The 19,563-nt window shown below is 37.0% G+C and overlaps 1 protein-coding gene across 4 annotated transcripts in view; it reads right to left on the bottom strand.

The window, feature by feature from the left end:
• Positions 1–19,563, bottom strand: part of Gucy1a2 (guanylate cyclase 1 soluble subunit alpha 2) — a 479,074-nt gene that overhangs the window by 252,147 nt on the left and 207,364 nt on the right. The window lies entirely within an intron of this gene.

Here is a 19,563-nt window from a genome sequence, read left to right as displayed (position 1 = left end):
AGGGTGGAGAGATGAACTGATCAATGTGTAGAGCCTATGTCTGGAGTTCATTTGGAGCTATATTTATTTAGCTAGTCTTTCTTTCTTTCTTTTTATTCATTCAGGTTATTTTTTCTTTTTATTAAGAGATTTTCTATTCATTTTACATATCAACCATGGATTCCCCTGTCTTCCCTTCTCCCACACCACAGCCCTCCCTCCCAACCCACTCTTCCCATTCCCACCTCCTCCAAGGCAAGGTCTCCCCTTGGGGGTCAGCAGAGCTCAGCACATTCAGCCTAGGCAGGTCCAATCCCCTCCTCCCTGTACAAAGGATGAGCAAAGTGTCTCAGCATAGGCACTAGGTTGCAAAAAGCAGGCTCATGCACTAAGAAAAGGTCCTGGTCTCAGGACCAGGGGGCCTGGGGGCCTCCTAAACAGTTCAAGTTAAACAACTGTCTCACTTATCCAGAGGGCCTAGTCCAGTTCCACGTGGGTTCCTCAGCTATTGGTTCAGAGTTCATGTGTTTCCACTAATTTGGCTAGTAATCTCTGTACTATTCCCAATCATGGTCTCAATATCTCTTGCTCATATAATCCCTCCTCTCTATCATCGATTGAAATCCTGGACCTCTGCCTGGGGCTTGGCAGTGGCTCTCTGCATCTGCTTCCATCAGTCACTGGATGAGAGTTCTATCATGACAGTTAGGGTGTTCAGCCCTCTGATCACCAGAGTAGGTCAGCTCAGGTACCCTCTCGACCACTGCCAGTAGTCTATAGTGGAGTCATCTTTGTGGATTCCTGGAGACTTCTCTAGCACTCTGCTTCTTCCTATTCCCATGGTGTCTTCAATTATCATGGCAACTCCCTCCCTGTTCTTCCACTCTGTTCCTGATCCAGCTAGGACCTCCCGCTCTCCTAAGCTCTCTTTCCCCCAACCCTTGCCCTCCACCACCTTCCCTCATCCCCAGTTTGCTCATGTAGATCTCATCCATTTCTCTGTCACTGGGCGACCCCTGTGTCTTTCATAGGGTCCTCTTTACCAGCCAGCCTCCCTAGAGCTGTGAGTTGCAGTCTGGTTATCCTTTGCTTTACATCTAGTATCCACTTATGAGTGAGTACACACCATGTTTGTCTTTCTGAGTCTGGGTTACCTCACTCAGGATAATATTTTCTAGTTCTATCCATTTGCCCGCAAACCTCATGATGTCATTATTTTTCTCTGCTGAGTAGTACTCCATTGTGTATATGTACCACATTTTCTTTATCCATTCTTTGGTTGAAGGGCATCTATGTTGTTTCCAGGTTCTGGTTATTACAAATAATGCAGCTATGAACATAGTTGAACATGTGTCCTTGTGGTATGGTATGTTTAGGTATGTCCCCTGTATTCCTGATCTCTCTAAGACCTTTATCATAAAGGGGTGTTGAATTTTGTCAAAGGCCTTTTCAGCATCTAGTAAGATGATCATGTGTTTTTTTTTTTCCCTTTCAGTTTGTTTATATGGTGTATTACATTGACAAACTTTCGTATATTGAACCAACCTTGCATCTCTGGGATGAAGCCTACTTGGTCATGATGGATAATCATTTTGATGTGTTCTTGAAGTCTGTTTGCCAATATTTTTTTTTTTTTGGTTTTTCGAGACAGGGTTTCTCTGTGTAGCTTTGCGCCTTTCCTGGAACTCACTTGGTAGTCCAGGCTGGCCTCGAACTCACAGAGATCCGCCTGGCTCTGCCTCCCGAGTGCTGGGCGCACGCCAATATTTTTATTGAGTATTTTTGCATCATTGTTCATGAGGGAGATTGATCTGTAATTCTCTTTCTTTGTTGCATCTTTGTTTGGCTTGGGAATCAGAGTAACTGTAACCTCATAGAAGGAATTTGGTAATGTTCCTTCTGTTTCTATTGTGTGGAACAATTTAAAGAGTATTGGTTTTAACTCTTCTTTGAATATCTGGTAGAATTCTGCATTAAAACCATCTGGGCCTGGGCTTTTTTTCGTTGGGAGATTTTAATGACTGTTTCTATTTCTTTAGGGGTTATTGGTCTATTTAAATAGTTCATCTGGTCTTGATTTAACTTAGGTATGTGGTACCTATCCAATACATTATCCATTTCTTTTAGATTTTCCAATTTTGTGGAGTAGAGGTTTTTGAAGTATGACCTGATGATTCTCTGGATTTCCTCATTGTCAGTTGTTATGTCTCCCTTTTTATTTCTGATTTTGTTAATTTGGATGCTGTCTCCTTGCCTTTTGGTTAGTCTGGATAAGGGTTTGTCTATCTTGTTGATTTTCTCAAAGAACCAACTCATTGTTCCATTGATTTTTTGTATTGTTCTCTTTGTTTCTATTTTATTGATTTCAGCTCTTAATTTGATTATTTCCTGGTGTCTATTCCTCCTGGGTGACTTTGCTTCTTCTTGTTCTGGAGCTTTCAGGTGTGCTGTTAAGTCACTAGTGTGAGATTTCTCTAACTTCTTTATGTGGGCATTTGGTGCTATGAATTTTCCTCTTATCACTACTTTCATATTATCCCATAAGTTTGGGTATGTAGTATATTCATTTTCATTGATATGTAAGAAGTCTTTAACTTCTTTCTTTATTTCTTTCTTGACCCATTCATTAGTGATTCAGTGTCTATGAGATTGTAGGCTTTCTGTAATTCTTGTAGTTGTTGAAATCTAACTTTAAACCATGGTGGTTTGATAGAATACAGGAGGTTATTCCAAATTTTTTGTATCTGTTGAGATTTGCTTTGTGACTGAGTATGTGGTTGATTTTAGAGAAGGTTCCATGGGGTGCTGAGAAGAAGGTATATTCTTTTTTGTTAGAGTGGAATGTTTTGTAGATATCGATTAGGTCCATTTCAGTCATAACATCAGTTAAGCCCCTTATTTCTCTGTTAAGTTTCAATTTGGCAGATCTATCCAGTGGTGAGAGTGGGGTGTTGAAGTCTCCCACTATTAATGTGTGGGGTTTTATGTGTGATTTAAGATTTAGTAATGTTTCTTTTACATATGTGTGTGCCCTTGTGTTTGAGATATAAATGTTCAGAATTGAAACTTCATCTTGGTGGATCTTTCCTATGATGAGTATATAATGTCCTTCTTTATCTCTTTTGATTGATTTTAGTTTGAAGTCTATTTTGTTGGCTATTAGGATAGCTACACAAGCTTGCTTCTTTTTTTTTTAAAGGTTCACTGTGGTTGGTAATGTAACAGTACTTGTTAACCAACATTATTAGTTGTTTTTTTTTTAACATTTATTTATTTATTATGTATGCAGAAGAGGATGCCAGATCTCATTACAGATGGTTGTGAGCCACCATGTGGGTGCTGGGAACTGAACTCAGGACCTCTGGAAGAGCAGTCGGTGCTCTTAACCTCTGAGCCATCTCTCCAGCCCCCACCAGCTTCTTCTTAAGACCATTTGATTGGTAAGAGTTTTCCCAGCCTTTTATTCTGAGGTAGTATCTGTCTTTGAAATTGAGGTGTGTTTCTTGTATGCAGCAGAAAAATAGGTCCTGTTTTTGTATGCATTCTGTTAGCCTGTGTCTTTTTATAGGTGAATTAAGTCCATTGATATTAAAGGATATTAATGACTAGTGATTGTTAGTTCCTGTTATTTTTTGGTGGTAGTGTGTGTGTATTTCTCTTCTTTGGGATTTACTGCTATGGGGTTATCTATTGTCTGTGTTTTTGTGGGTGTATCTGACTTCCTTAGGTTGGAATTTTCCTTCTAGTGCTTTCTGTAGGGCTGGATTTGTGGATAGGTATTGTTTAAATCTGGTTTCATCTTGGAATGTCTTGTTCACTCTGTCTATGGTGATTGAAAGTTTGCTGGTTTTATTAGTCTAGGCTGGCATCCATGGTCTCTTAGTGTCTGCATTACATCTGTCCAGGTCCTTTTAAAGTCTCCATTGAGAAATCGGGTGTAATTCTGATGGGTTTGCCTTTGTAAGTCACTTGGCATTTTTCCTTTGCTGCTGTTAATATTCTTTCTTTATTCTGTAGGTTTAGTTGTTTAATTATTATGTGGGGAGTGGACATTTTTTGGGGGTCTAGTCTGTTTGGTGTTCTATAGGCTTTTTGTATCTTCATAGTATTTCCATTTTTAGGTCAGGGAAGTTTTCTTCTATGATCTTGTTGAATATATTTTTTGTGCCTTTGAGTTGGTATTCTTCTCCTTCTATCTCTATTATTCTTAGATTTGGCCTTTTTGTGGTGTCCCAGATTTCCTGGATGTTTTGTGTTATGACTTTTTTGGCTTTGGTACTTTCTTTGACTGATGAATCTATTTCCTCTATTGTATCATCTACACCAGAGATTCTCTCTTCCATCTCTTGTGTTCTGTTGGTTATGCTTGCATCTGTGTTTCCTGTTTGTTTACTCAGATTTTCTATTTCCAGCATTTCCTCTGTTTGTGTCTTCTTTATTGTTTCTATTTCACTTTTCAGGTCTTGGACTGTTTTCCTCACAAGTTTAATTGATTTTTCATAACTTTCTTTAAGGGATTTATTGATTTCTTCCATTTTTTAATTTGTCTTTTCCTCTATTTCTTTATTGATTTCTTCCAATTTTTGTTTGTCTTTTTCTCAATTTCTTTATTGATTTCTACCAATTTTGTGTTTGCCTTTTCCTCAATTTCATTTTTCATTTTTTCTTGAAAGGCCTCTAGCATCTTAATGATGCTATTCTTAAGGTTGCTTTCTTCTGCTTCTTCTACAATGTGATGTTCGGGTCTTGCTGTTGGAGGAGGGCTAGGTTTTGGTGATGCTGTATTGCTCTTTATGCTGTTGTATATATTTTTGCCTTGACATCTGCCCATCTCCTCCTCTAATAGGTATGAGTAGCCTGTGTCTGAGTGACTTGCTCTTCATCCACTCTGAACTTGTTGCCTCAAGGGGCCCCTCTGGGTTCGATCTTAGCTATTGGTCTAATTGGAGCAGGAAGATTATGTGTCTCAAGGAACTACTCTTGGGTCAACCCAAGCTAGTTGATTCTGTGACTCAGAGCCACTCTTGGTCTTGTTAGGGCTCTTGGTCCAGTCAGAGCTGACAGATTCTGCTTTTCAGGAAGTCTCTCTTGATCCAATGAGAGGTGGCAGATTCTATGTCTCAGAAAGCCACTCTTGGTCTAATGAGGGCTGTCAGATTCCCTGTCTCAGGAGGTTACTCTTGGTCCAGTGAGAGCCATTTGTGCAATGAGAGCTGGCAGTTTGGTTTCCATGCCTCAGAATGTTACCCTTGGTCCAATGAGAAGTGGCTGGTGTCTCAGGCAGATTGGTATGGGGGCAGGGTGGGTAGATTGCAGGGTCCCGTGGGGAGTCTTGGTGGTGGTGGGGCTTCCCCGCAGGAGCCCTGCCTGCTGACCAGCAACTGGGACAGAGTTGGCCAGAGGTTCCCAGGGACTAGTTGTGTCCCAGGGATCTCAAACTTTTTCTTAAAAAAAAGATATATCTGGATTCAAAGTCAGTTCTTTTGCTGATCAGCAACATGATCCTACCTAGTTATGCAAAATTTTAAAATGTAAAATTAATTATAATGAAACTTTTTAGAGCTTTTGAGGGGCGATTAGAGGATAGGAAGTATAAAAAATAGCATAAATTTGACATTGATGATGGACCATCTGCATTGTTGTTTCCATATTCTTGCTCTTGCATTTATTATGTAACCTCCTCATATCTTCCTTAATATTTAAAGTATATCAAAAGAGCTGGAGAGGTGGCTCAGTGATTGAGGGCATATACTGATCTTGTAGATTACCTGAGTTTGGTTCCCACATCCACATGAAGTGGCTCATAACTGACTGTAGCTATAGCTCCAGATGATCCTACACCTTCTTTTGGATTCTGTGGGTACCAGTACTCACATGTCCAGATACCCACACACATAAACACAATTAAAACATAAAATGAGCCTAATGTTAGAAGCAACCCATAAAATCTCACCAACACAACAACTGCCTATACATAAGCTAAAAAATGACAATATGCCAGAATGAAAAGGGCAAAGATCTCAAGACCTCAATCCTGCATGAAAGACCACAGAAAACTAAGGAATGCTGAGAGAAGAAATAGTCTTCCCCAGGGAAGTGCATACAAATTGGTTATCTAATATAAAATGGTCAGCCTTGAAAACATACATACAAGTAATATATTTAGGAACACACCCACACCCACACACACACATATGAAATAACAATTAATGGTAAAGAAGCTGTAAGTTTGAAAGAGAACAAGGAGGAGTGTATGGGAAGGTTTGGAGGGAGGAAAGGGAAGGCAGGAATTATGTAACCATATTATAATCTCAAAAATAAGAGAAATAATTAAAAAAGAAAAGATGAAATTATTATATCTTTATGTAATACTTTTTAATTAATTTTCTAGAAAAAAATAATAAAAGCATATAAGATTTGCTTTATATAGGCTGTTATACAAATTAAATGCCAGATGGAGCAGTCTTTTCCAGAATCTTTCAGTTTGACTTTAGAAATGAATATGAGTATCTACAAAGACACTAGCATAATGTTGGTCTGAATATAAATAGTACTATCTTGAATATTTGATCTATACAAACCTTGAAAGACTTTATCAGACCTACCTCTCACTGATGAATTATTTAACACTGACACATTTGCTGAGGCTAAGGCAGTAGCAGAGGTGGGGGATTGTGTTCGGTTGTGAAACTACTGATGATGCCACCAGGTTCCAATGTTTAGTCCCAATCCAAAAATTACACAGATGAACTTAGTTAAACTAAACAGACTATAAACCAAACCAAAATGTCAGGAATGTGGGAAAGAAAAAAGAGAATGAGGAGTTCATAGGGGTTGGAAGGTAGAGGAGAGATGGTGGGGTGAGAAGACAACCAAATTGCATTGTATGCATATTTGAAATTGTCAGATAACTAACAACTAAACGTTAATTAAAAAGTATTTGCCAACATTTCTGAAAACCAAACAAAAATTCCAATATTAAAAGATAGTTGAGAAAAATAATATCTATTTCTGATTCAGACACAACTTAGATGACATAACTTGCAGTTACTGATTCTGTGGATTGTAATTCTTAGGCAGGTTATAAATATGTCAGCTTCACTTACCTCTGTCTCCTTCATGTATAACCAACCAGTTTAGAAATATCAAGCATTCAAATGCATTTGTTGATCAGAGTACTAAAATTATTCTCAGCAAATCTCCAGCCAGTTCATGAAGAAACAAGTTTCATTTGAGTAGATTAAGCAATTACACTCCAAAATAAGCCTTCCACCCCAAATGCCCAGTGAACACTCTAGACATGTGTTCTTTTTCTTATTAAGAAAAAATTTTTATTCATATTACATATCAATCAAAGATCCCCCTTTTGCCTCCTCCTGCCTCTCCAGCCTCCCCCTCTCAACTCACCCCCCCATTCCCTCCTACAAGAAGGTAAGGTCTCCCATGGAGAGGTACATTTAGTAGAGGCAGATACAAACTCCCCCCCCCCCTCGAGGCTGTGCAAGATGTCCTATAATAGATAGTGGGCTCCAAAAAGCCTGCTCATGTACCAATAATGGAATCTGATCCTACTGCCAGGGGGCCCCTTAAACAGAACAAGCTACATAACTATCTTGCTGTGCAGAGGGCCTAGTCCAGTCTCATACAGGCTCCACAGCTAATGATCTAAATTTCATGAGTTCCCCCTAGTTTGGTTTGGTTGTCTCTGTAGGTTTCCTCATCATGATCTTGATGCTCTTGCTTATAGAATCCCTCTTCTTTCTCTTTGAATGGATTCCTGGAGCTCAACCTGGTATTTGGTTGTGGAACTCTGCATCTGCTTTCATCAGTTAATGGAGAAAGGCTCTATGATGACAGTTAGATGACATATTCACCTATTTGATTACTGGAGTAAGCCAGTTCAGGCACCCTCTCCTCTATTGTTAATAGTCTAAGCTGGAGTCATCCTTGAGGATTCCTGGGAAGTTCCCCTGCACCTGGTTTTTCTCTATCCTCATGATGTTTTCCTCTATCATGGTATCTCTTTCATTGCTCTCCCACTCCATCCCTGTTCCAGCTCAACCATCCCATTCACTTATGTTCTCATGCTCTATCCCCTAACCTCTATTGCCCACCCCCTCACCCCCAGTTTACTCATAGAGATTGAATCTATTTCCCCTTCCCAGAGTAATCCATGCATTCCTTTTTGGGTCTTCCTTCTTAGATTCTCTGGAGCTGTGGGTTGTAGTCTGGTTATCCTTTGCTTTTACATCTAGTATCCACTTATGAGTACATACCATGTTTGTTCTTCCGAGTCCAAGTTACCTCACTCAGGATATTTTCTAGTTCCATCCATTTGCTTGCAAATTTCATGATGTCATTGTTTTTCATTTCTGAGTAGTACTCCATTGTGTATATGTACCACATTTTCTTAATCCATTCTTGGGTTGAGGGGTATCTAGTTTGTTTCCAGATTCTGACTATTATGAATAATGGTGCTGTGAACATAGGTGAGAATGTGTTCTTATGGTATGATCAAGCATTCTTTGGGTATATGCCCAAGAGTTGTATAGCTGGGTCTTGAGGATTCCCAATTTTCTGAGAAACTGCCATACTGATTTCTAAAGTGGCTGTATAAGTTTGCGCTCCACCTAACAGTGGAAGAGTGTTCCCCTCACTCTACATTCTTTCCAACACAAGCTGTCTTCAGGTGTAAGATGGTATCTCAGAGTTGTTTTGATTTGCATTTCCCTGATAACTAAGGATGTTGAGCAATTCCTTAAATGTCTTTCAGCAATTTGAGATTCTTCTGTTGAGAATTCTCTGTTAAGCTCTCTAGCCCATTTTTAAATTGGATTGTTCATTATTTTGATGTCTAGTTTCTTGAGTTCTTTATATATTTTGGAGATCAGACCTCTGTCAGATGTGGGTTTGGTAAAGATCCTTTCCCACTCTGTAGGCTGTAATTTTGTCTTATTTACTATCTTTTGCCTTACAGAAGCCTCTCAGTTTCAGGAGGTCCCATTTATTAATTGTTGCTCTCATTGTCTGTGCTGCTGGTGTTACATTTAGGAAGTAGTCTCCTGTACCAATGCATTCAAGACTACTTCCTACTTTCTCTTCTATCAGGTTCAGTATAACTGAATTTTTGTTGAGGTCTTTAATCCATTTGGACTTAAGTTTTTGCATATCGATAGATGGGGATCTATTTGCAATCTTCTACATGTTCACATCCAGTTATGCCTGCACCATTTGTTGAAGATGTTTTATATTTTGCATTGTACAGTTTTGGATTGTTTGTCAAAAATCAGGCATTTATAGATGTGTGGGTTAATGTCAGGGTCTTCAATTTGATTCCATTGGTCCACGTGTTAGTTTTTAGGCCAATACCAAGTTCTTTTTATTACTATAGCTCTATACTAGAACTTGAGGTCAGGGTTGGTGATGCCCCCAGAGGTGGCTTTATTGTACAGGATTGCTTTAGCTATCCTGGGTTTTTCATTTTTCCATATGAAGCTGAGTATTACTGTTTCCAGATCTGTGAAGAATTGTTTTGGGATTTTGATGGGGATTGCATTGAATCTGTAGATTGCTTTTGGTAAGATTGTCATTTTATTTGTGCTATTGTAAAGATTGATGTGTTTCTGATTTCTTTCTCAGTCCATTTATCATTTGTATGTAGGAGGGATACTAATTTTTTTGAGTTAATCTTGTATCCTGCCATATTACTGAAGGTATTTATCAGCTGTAGGAGTTCCGTGGTAGAATTTTTGGGTAGATTTGTGTTCTTATTGAACTTGGTGACTACATAGTCATTTGCCCACCAAAGAGTATTCTTTCTTCCACTTCAACATGTCTCCCACTAGGAACTATTTGCATGTATTATGTACATTGTTGTAAAAATTGCCATATTCCCCTACACCAAGAGTCAGATCTGAATTAATGTGGTCTTATTAAATTAATTTTTATGATTCGTTCAACCTCTGAACAAACATATTTAAGGAAAAGGATTAGGTAAGATGATTTCTTCAAACTGAATCTACATGTGAAGTTGATCATGTTACACTTACATACAAGGTGATGTTTTTTGGTGCAATAAGAAGCATTGCAAAAGTGGAGAAAATCAATTCAGCCATTAAGAAAAAGCAAGAGTTGCTAGGTAACAACATTCCAAAATAAAAAGCACTAGAGTAGTAGTCATAACAATTACCGTATGTGTCATAACAGTGACACAAAGCTGCATAGATTTTTGAAAGCATTTGTGATACTGAATTACTACTGGCACATTTGCCACTCAGGCAATTAGAGAGTTATCTTTCAGTGATGTAATAATTTGAATTGTAGGAACAGGGAAACACAAAATTGACATAAGGTCAAAACAATGGAAGATGCTCCCTAGGGCTAATCTAGACCTTTTTTTCTATTTAGGTCACATGACTGTCTTTGGTACATAGTGTCTCATGACATCACTGAATTGGATGAAACAACTTCAGTTTTTAACGGAATGTATTCTTCAGACTTACCTTATATTTCTTTGTGTTTTTATACTCATAAAACAAAAGCTTTGATTTAATATGATCATGATTGGTTGGTAAGTTATAGATGATTTGGTGCTTCAAGGATCATCATGTATTTTGTATTTTTATAACATAGGAACTATTTGAGATACTTTTTCAAATTTGGGACTGGATATGAAATTTCAAGACAGAATATCAAACATAAAACAAAATTTACAGCAACAATATCTTTAGAGTACACATTGTGTACTACTGTCTAAAACAATATAAGCTATTCCTTTTGTATTGTAAAATTCGGTTTGCTAATGTTGTGTAACAACTTTTAAAAATACTATCTTAAACTAGTAGTAAAAAATTCTAGTTCAGCTGGGTGGAGGTGGTGCATGCCTTTAATCCCAGCACTCGGGAGGCAGAGGCAGGCAGATCTCTGTGAGTTTGAGGCCAGCCTGGTCTACAAGTGAGTTCCAGGAAAGGCGAAAAGCTACACAGAGAAACCCTGTATCGAAAAAAAAAATTCTAGTTCAATGTTTCTGAGGAAAAGGATCATATCTAAAAACAATAGACTAACCTTTTAAAATGGGCTGAAGTAATCACATCTTAGCATGAACAAGAAGGGGCAAATGGATAGTCCCATTCTTTATACAACCTCAGACAAAGCAAAGAACGGTCTGCCAAATGTGTGGAGGCTTCACCAAAGTACAAAGAAAGGAGAAGTGCATGCAAATCAAATACAAAGGAATCTCTAATCACTAATATAATTTTGAGCTTTTCCCTAGAGTGTTGTACCAATAGTCCTGGGAGAGACACTTTCTGGAGAAAAGCTTACAAAATAAGACAGATGATAACCTTTTTAGAATGAAATACTCTAAAAAATAAAATTTTAATAAAAATATTTAACACAGTAGCTTCATAAATTATTTAAACCACATATTTCTCTTTTGGAAATATGAAATAACAACAAAATACTGAATAAAATAAAATGGAGCTATTTCTGTAATTTGCATGCCCGTGAATACGGAGTTCCATGTTAATAAGTGGAACATTGTCATCATCATTTCTCTGTTTTTCTTTCCACAAACCTGTCAATATTACATATGTTTGCAAAGGACTGCCTAGAAAATGTCTGAAAAACACTATGAAAAAATCTCCAATAAGATAAGTATTGTTAGGAATGAATGCCTTAGAAAGCTACTTTTTCCACGGAAATATGATGGAACATTTGTGTCTATAAATATTGGAATCACATTATTTTATCTCATTATACTTTAATTGGTTTTGTTTTGCTTGTTTTCTCTCAAATTATAATTTTCAAACTAATGTTAAAATATATTTTTCCTTGTGTATAACTGAATCTAACTAGAAAATGAACCATTTTGGTTGTAATATTATTAAAAATAAGTGATGTTCTTTTATTGTCTTAAAGGGAACATATAAAATAAATAAATTTCTTAAAAACTAAAATCATGGGGCTGAAGATGTGGTACAGCAGTTAAAAAAACTTGCTGCTCTTCCAGAGTACCTGTGTTGGGTTTCCAACACCCACAGGCTGAATTATAGCCATCTACAGTGTAAGGGGATCCAACATTTTCTTCTAGCCTCTGTGGGAACTAGGAACCTGGTACACTGACATACATGCAGAAAAAATACCTGTACACATAAAATGGATACATTCATTAAAAAATAATAACTCTCAGGCAATGAAAAATTACATATCCAATGTATAGAGGTCAACCTGAGTTATCAAGAAACCTGAAGGGATTGTATCTTCCCACCCCAGAAGATGTACCTAAGAAGACCACTACTTCAGACAGCCCTGTAGTATTAGGGGTATAGAAGCTCTCTAATAATGGAAACCATAGGCCTTAATAAAAACCTCTATATTATGAGGTGAGATCCAAAAGGTAAAAAGCAAAGTTGTAAGCAGGGCTATTGAGATGGCTCAGGTGGTAAAGATACCTACCACCAAGCATGCTGTTAACTTGAATTCAATCCCCATGATCTACAAGGTTGAAGGAGAGAATAAAATACTGCAAGTTCTTTCCTGATCTGATCTCCACATATGTGACATGATGCATGTGCACACATACACACAGACACACACAGACACAGACACAGACACACACACACACAATGAATGAATGAATGAATGAAAATAAAAGGTATAAGCTAATATTAAAAATAGAGGGTCATACCCAAAATTAGTTATTTTTCATAGAACCCAAAATCTAGTTCAATTCATTTGATTTCTCTTTCTCAGAGCTGCTTGATTTAGCGAGTAATTTCCCTATGGATTGTAATATCAGTCTGGATCTTAAGCTATTTCTATAATGTTGTATGTATGATACCCACTACTGAAAATTATAATAGTAATAACAGTAATTTGACACACAGGAAACAAGAAGCATGACTTAAAAATTAAATGAAATGTTGTAATAGACCATAGGCACATAATATAATAGACCATGAGGGCTTAAATTCATGACATAAACTATTAGAAACTATAGTTAGCCAAAATCCTCACTAGTAATATTATGTACCATTTTATATGTTTTTTGCAACCACTAGAGAGTGACTTACTTAAACTTCAACTACAAGCATATCTATGAAAGTAAAATTAAACTGAGGGCTGGGGAGATGGCTCAGTTTGGAAAATGCTTGGTATTCAAGCATGAGTACCCAAGCTTGGATCCTCAGACACCCATGTAAATGTCAGGTAAGCATGGTGGCCCAACTATATTCCAGCTTCTGAAGGCATCCTCCAGAGCAAGCTAACTAAGAAGACTAGCTATATTTTCGAGCACTGAGTTTGACTGAGAGACCCTGCCTTAATGAATAATATAGTAGAGTAATGAAGGATAATTCTTCATATAAATTTCAGCCTCCAAATGTATGTGCACACAGGTGCACATGTACCTGTACACATTTGTGCTCCCCACAACACACACACATATATAGGCAAGCACAGTGCATATGTACATGAAAAATGGAAAAGAACAAAATGAAAGTAAAGTGGAATGTGTCTGATGGATACATAGAACAGGCAGGAGCAGGTAGACTCATTGGAATAGCAAGGAGTTCACATAACACCTAGGAAGTTCTGTCTGACCACCAGCTCTTCTCAGTAGATAGAAGATTGAGCTGAGAATTTCAAGTAAATGTACATACTTCAATACTAAACACCAATTAGAATATTCTGTCAACAAATAAAAATTATAGAAAATTAAGTTATCAAATAATTAGTTTTTCTTTTGTTACATACTCTCAAAAGCTATACTCCCATTGATTAACTAAATATTTCAGTATTTGCAAAGAGTAAAATCCCTTTGAATATTAAAATAAAATTAGATTTCCTTTTCAAATATTGACACATTTAAAAATTAATTGGAGATTACTTTGTAATTTCAGAAAATCATGTAAACTCATCAGCAGATGAAGTTTGAAGAGTTACAATGTAATACATTGCAATACATGCAAATTGCATGTTAATGTTTCTGCCATTGGATTAAGCAGTTAGAAAGCATTCATAGTATGTCCAATTTGCAAGTGAGATTGCTAAACACATTAATATGCAATGTGATTATATGTTATTTTTCCCAACTATTTCACAGTCCCTCTATAATTGCATCATTATGTAAAATGCACTGTTCTCTGAACTAATGAAGAAAATTTGAGTTTATATGACTATGAGATGAAACTTAATGAAAACATTTTAATGGGTCCAGAATTAAAACACAGACATTTAGATACACTCAACCTTCTATAAAAGCCTCTAAAAAAAATTCTGTTTTTCTCGTATACTCATAGCCCCATTTTCTAATTCTTTACAACACTTTTTATTTTAAGAGTAAAACCCAACTACTAACAAATATTTCGTTGTTTTAAACAGCGCAGTAAAAACATTAGGATAAGTTTGCCTTTCAACAATAAAAATTTATCTAAACTGTTTACATAAAAATAGTGCTGTGGGATGTTCTGTATGGCAAGTGTGTTGCTAATTAGTCAATAAATAAAACACTGATTGGCCATTGGCTAGGCAGGAAGTATAGGCGGGACAAGGAGGAGAATAAAGCTGGGAAGTGGAAGGCTGAGTCAGAGAGACACTGCCAGCCACCACGATGAGAAACAGCATGTGAAGATGCCGGTAAGCCACGAGCCATGTGGCAAGATATAGATGAATGGAAATGGATTAATTTAAGCTGTAAGAACAGTTAGCAAGAAGCCTGCCATGGCCATACAGTTTGTAACCAATATAAGTCTGTGTGTTTACTTGGTCGGGTCTGAGCGACTATGGGACTGGCAGGTGATAGAGATTTGTCCTGACTGTGGGCCAGGCAGGAAAACTTAAGCTACAAATGGCGTCCAACGTGGTGGCAAGAGTTTCCACCTAAAAACCTGAAAAAAGATTCTAAAACGGAGCTAAAAACAGCTTCCTAATTGTCTCTCTCAAATGAGCGGCAGCTGCCGATTTGAGCTACTGGTGGGTTCCTATCGTGCATGCTCGACCTGCTGCCGTATGGTGGGAATGAGGCCTCTGCAAGTGGCACATTAAGCTGCTTGGTGGATTTAGCCTTTGCTAGTACAAAACAAAAAAAAGAGGTTTCTGGGCTATACGCTGCTTGGATGAAAGCATAGAGACCCACGATAGCTCCCAGAGCTGGTGGAAAATGCCATGTTGGGAAGCTGAGGTGGGTGGAGCCAGCAGCCACAGCTGCTGCAGTTTAAGGCAATAGATTCACAATAAGACAGATTCAGATGTAATAGTTTACAATGTGTGTAAAAGATACATAGGCTTGAAAGAGACAAAAAAGATGATATATAGAGTTATAGAAACAAATACATAGTTTTAAAAAATAAAGTCTTTAAAGAGACAGTAAAGATAGTATAAAAAATAAGCCACGTAAAAATGGATATTACACAGAGAATCTGGATTGTGTTGTCTTTGGGATTTTTAACTGCAGAAAAACATTTGATCATAAAAGATGTTGAGTTAAACCAATATGTATATTTTAAAGATACCATGACTTCAAAATTTGGATATAAGGATATGTTGCTTTGGAAAGGAGACTCTGCTTTTGTTCCCACAGAAAGCCAAAGGCTATGGATTTGTTCCAGATTAACATACATCAGGTTTGACGAGCCAAGACCCCCTGAAAGGTCTCCGATGACACCATGGCCCAGATGATTCAACATCCAGAATGGTTTCAAGGCAACTAGCTCAGATGATACAGCCTCACGGACTATTCCATAATCCTAAAATTTTTTTTGTATCCCCATAAGATACAGCGCCCCCCTCCAGCAGGAAGTAGTAAGAGAAGCTACGCCCAAATTCCCAAATTATATGTAATTTTACTTTGTTAAGGTTAAAACCTTCCTTTTTGAAAAAAAAAAGGGGGAAGTGCTGTGGGATGTTCTGTATGGCAAGTGTGTTGCTAATTAGTCAATAAATAAAACACTGATTGGCCATTGGCTAGGCAGGAAGTATAGGCAGGACAAGGTGGAGAATAAAGCTGGGAAGTGGAAGGCTGAGTCAGAGAGACACTGCCAGCCACCACGATGAGAAACAGCATGTGAAGATGCCGGTAAGCCACAAGCCATGTGGCAAGATATAGATTAATGGAAATGGATTAATTTAAGCTGTAAGAACAGTTAGCAAGAAGCCTGCCATGGCCATACAGTTTGTAACCAATATAAGTCTCTGTGTTTACTTGGTCGGGTCTGAGCGACTATGGGACTGGCAGGTGATAGAGATTTGTCCTGACTGTGGGCCAGGCAGGAAAACTCTAGCTACAAAATAGATCTGAAAGGGGCATGGTGTCACGTGCCTTTAATCCCAGTACTCGAGAGGCAGATGTAGGAGGATCTCTGTGAATTTGAGGCCAGCCTAGTCTACAAAGCAAGTTCTAGGACAGAAAGGATTCTGTTACACAGAGAAACTTGTCTCAAAAAACCAAAATGTAAAAGAAAAAAGAATGGGTTCATGAAAGTTAGGCAAAGAATAAAATCAGAGTTTTCTAGTAAAATTACAATATAGTTTAAATACAAAATTACAATATAGTTCAGCATATTATATATAGTTCAGAACATAAATGGTTTTAATTTTTAATTTTCTCTTTGCTTAAAGTAGAATAAAATTAACTTCCTTCTAAAGAAGAATGAAAATGTAATAGTAGTTACATCAGTAATACTGTATTTTCAGATGGTAAAAAAAAAAAAAAACTATTCCATGCAAATCAAGTGCAAAGAAGGATTTTTCTGTTTTGTTATCTTCTCTTTTTTATTTATGTATTTATTTATTTATTGAGAACATCAAGTTGGGTGGGTAGGAAGGGGGGAAGATATGGGAAGAGCTGGGGCAGCCATCATTACAAGATAGACCTATGCAAAACTATTACTTTATTTTTTCAAAAGTTAAATGGCTTGGAAAGCTCTCCTTTCTACAATTATGGCAGCAGAGCATGCAAGTCTTACATAATTCAAGATAAACAATCAACAGGTCACTCATGAGCCCTGCTGCAATAACCATTTTATAATGAAAATTTTTTCCTTATGCTTGAAGATGTCCCCCTGGTACTGAGCTTGAACACATTTCAAAATCAAAGTCATAAGTCAAAAAAGAATCTTCATCTACGCAAACACTATAAATTAGCAAAAGTCTGGATTTGTGAGGGTGGTTTTATTATTTTGAAATCTGTTTCTCCATCCTTATTAAGTCTTTATGAACATTTCCTCTTCTGATTTAATAAGACTAACTGATTCATGAGATGGAGTAAATATTACAACCCACAACTGGAAACGTTAATGGGCACCCTGTAAAACACAATGCCCTGGCTCTGGTCATCAGAGTTTGCTGTGATGATACTGAAAATCAATTTTAAGCATGAAATCCTCTATCAGAGAAATCTCAATGTACAACAAAAATCCCCAACAATAAGTAAGGTGGGCAGGTAATGGGGTTGAAAATGTCAGTGTGTGGTAGTTTGCAGTAGAGCTAAGGCTACATTTCTGTAGTTTATTTTCCCTGTAGTGATGGAAAGTGCCATTCATAATGTAAAAATGCCATGATGATGAAAACTGTAAGTTTTCTTTTCAAGATTCAATACCAGACTGCTATCATGACTTTAGGATTGGCCAGAAAACTCCAGTTTTTGAAACAGTTACACATAAACATAAAGATGCCCATGAAAAACAGTAAAGTGAACAATTTTGCCTGGGTTTCCTTTCCTTTTTACAGCCTGCTCTTCTTCAGTTTTAGAACAGTAGCTCCTTGTTTATAATTTGTACCTTTTCTATCAATGCAGGTATTTCTTAAGAGGTGTGTTTTTAATTTGTTGATTTTAAACTTTAACTGAGTGGAGCAACGTGAAATTCTTTGATGGTGTCTCACTGTTTTTGACATTCATTCACAATGATGTCTCCAACAAATTTCATTAATTACCAAATGAATGGTATGCTAAGGTATAAATATGTCATGATTTATCCACTCAAAGATTTATGGACAATTTAGTTATTTCCTAATTGAACCAATTAGGAAAAATGCTTCTATGGATTATCCTGTGTGTGATTTCAGCTATACAGTCACAAGTATCTCCCTAGGGCAAACCTCTAGAATAAGAGTTGCTGAGTTTTATGACATGCACAAATTAAACTTTCCTAATTGCCAAATGGATTGTACCAGTCAAACCACCAACAGCTGTCATTCAGAATTCCGCTACTTGGGATCCTTTCAACAGTGACACTGCCAGAGGCTAAAAGGTTAGCCAAGCTGGTAGACAAAGTTCTGTGCCATAGTTTTATTATTTATGTGATTCTAATTATTGGTGAGGTTGACTAAAGCTGTTTTTATTAATTATATATGCTTAAAAATTCTGTGGGCTTTGGAGCTGTTCTTTACTCTCTTCAATGAACAGAAAAGCTTTAATTTTATTGTAGCAAAATTTAAACATCTCTCTTTTTATCGTTGTTAGAATTTTTATCTAAATTCACAATGTATTCTTCCTACTTTAAGCCTCTAATTACATACACATTGAACCAGCCTGGATTTGATTAAATACAGAACCAATTTAATTGATTAACTATTTGATCAGATTTATTTTCCCTACATGATTCCACAGCTCCTTTATTCAATAGCTCATGATCAATCCTACTGACCAGTTTTTCTTTCACAAACTGCCAGATGTTCTTCTCTGATGCACTTCAGTCTCATTTAGAGGAATTTAGTTTTTTTATTCCTTTGCATATATCATTTCTTGAATCCCTTAGTTGATTAGCATCTTTTAACAGTCCTAGTAAACATTTCCTTTCTTTATTCCTTGTGTATCTCAGTTCAAAAACCACTGAACATAGTAGATGCATGTCCCCATTATCTTTGCTGCATCATTTACGTATTTTGCATTTCACATTCCATTGTTCTTATTTCCCCATTAATAAATGAGATCATTAAATTATCTGGTCTTATCAATAAGAATTTTCTTCAGTACTTCATAAAAAGGGAGATGTTTAAATTTTGCTACAATAAAATTAAAGTTTTTCTGTTCACTGAAGAGTGTAAAGACTTTTCTTCAGTACAAACTTTTAGCCTCCTGACTGTGCTTCATTTGTGTATAGCAGGCTTCTAAGCCCACTCATCCAGTTCTCTCTTCATTTTTAAATTAGTGTGCTGATGGTTGAACATCTCTTCTTTCTTTTCAAGTATTTTTCCTTCTTCACATTTTACAGCTTCTCTTATTTCTTTAAGTATATTGAATACTGTCAATCTAATTCCATATGGTAATTTTGATGTGTGATAATGTCATTACTGGTCTTGCCATGTTTATGGTTTCTGTGGGTTCTTCTACTAGATCTCTGTGTGTCTTTTTCTTCCTTTCTCCCTCTGCCTTTCCCCTTCTCTCCACTGTCTCCCTCTCCCCCTCCCAGTTTTATTTTCTCTTGCTATATATTTAGTTTTAGCCATTCACTTTTCAATGAAAAGTGAACCTATGTACCTATGGGGATTCTTTGAGAATATGGTTAAAGCTGGTGTTTTCCAACCAATCATAGGGACAAGTAGTATTTTTTCAGCTTCCTAATGTCATTGTTAATGACCAACCAT

Source organism: Peromyscus californicus, unplaced genomic scaffold, assembly GCF_007827085.1.
Source record: "Peromyscus californicus insignis strain IS unplaced genomic scaffold, ASM782708v3 Scaffold_11__1_contigs__length_118956290, whole genome shotgun sequence".
Taxonomy (NCBI): Eukaryota; Metazoa; Chordata; class Mammalia; order Rodentia; family Cricetidae; genus Peromyscus; species Peromyscus californicus.
The sequence above is the reverse complement of the archived record's forward strand: the minus strand, read 5'-3'. Positions and strand labels throughout refer to the sequence as shown.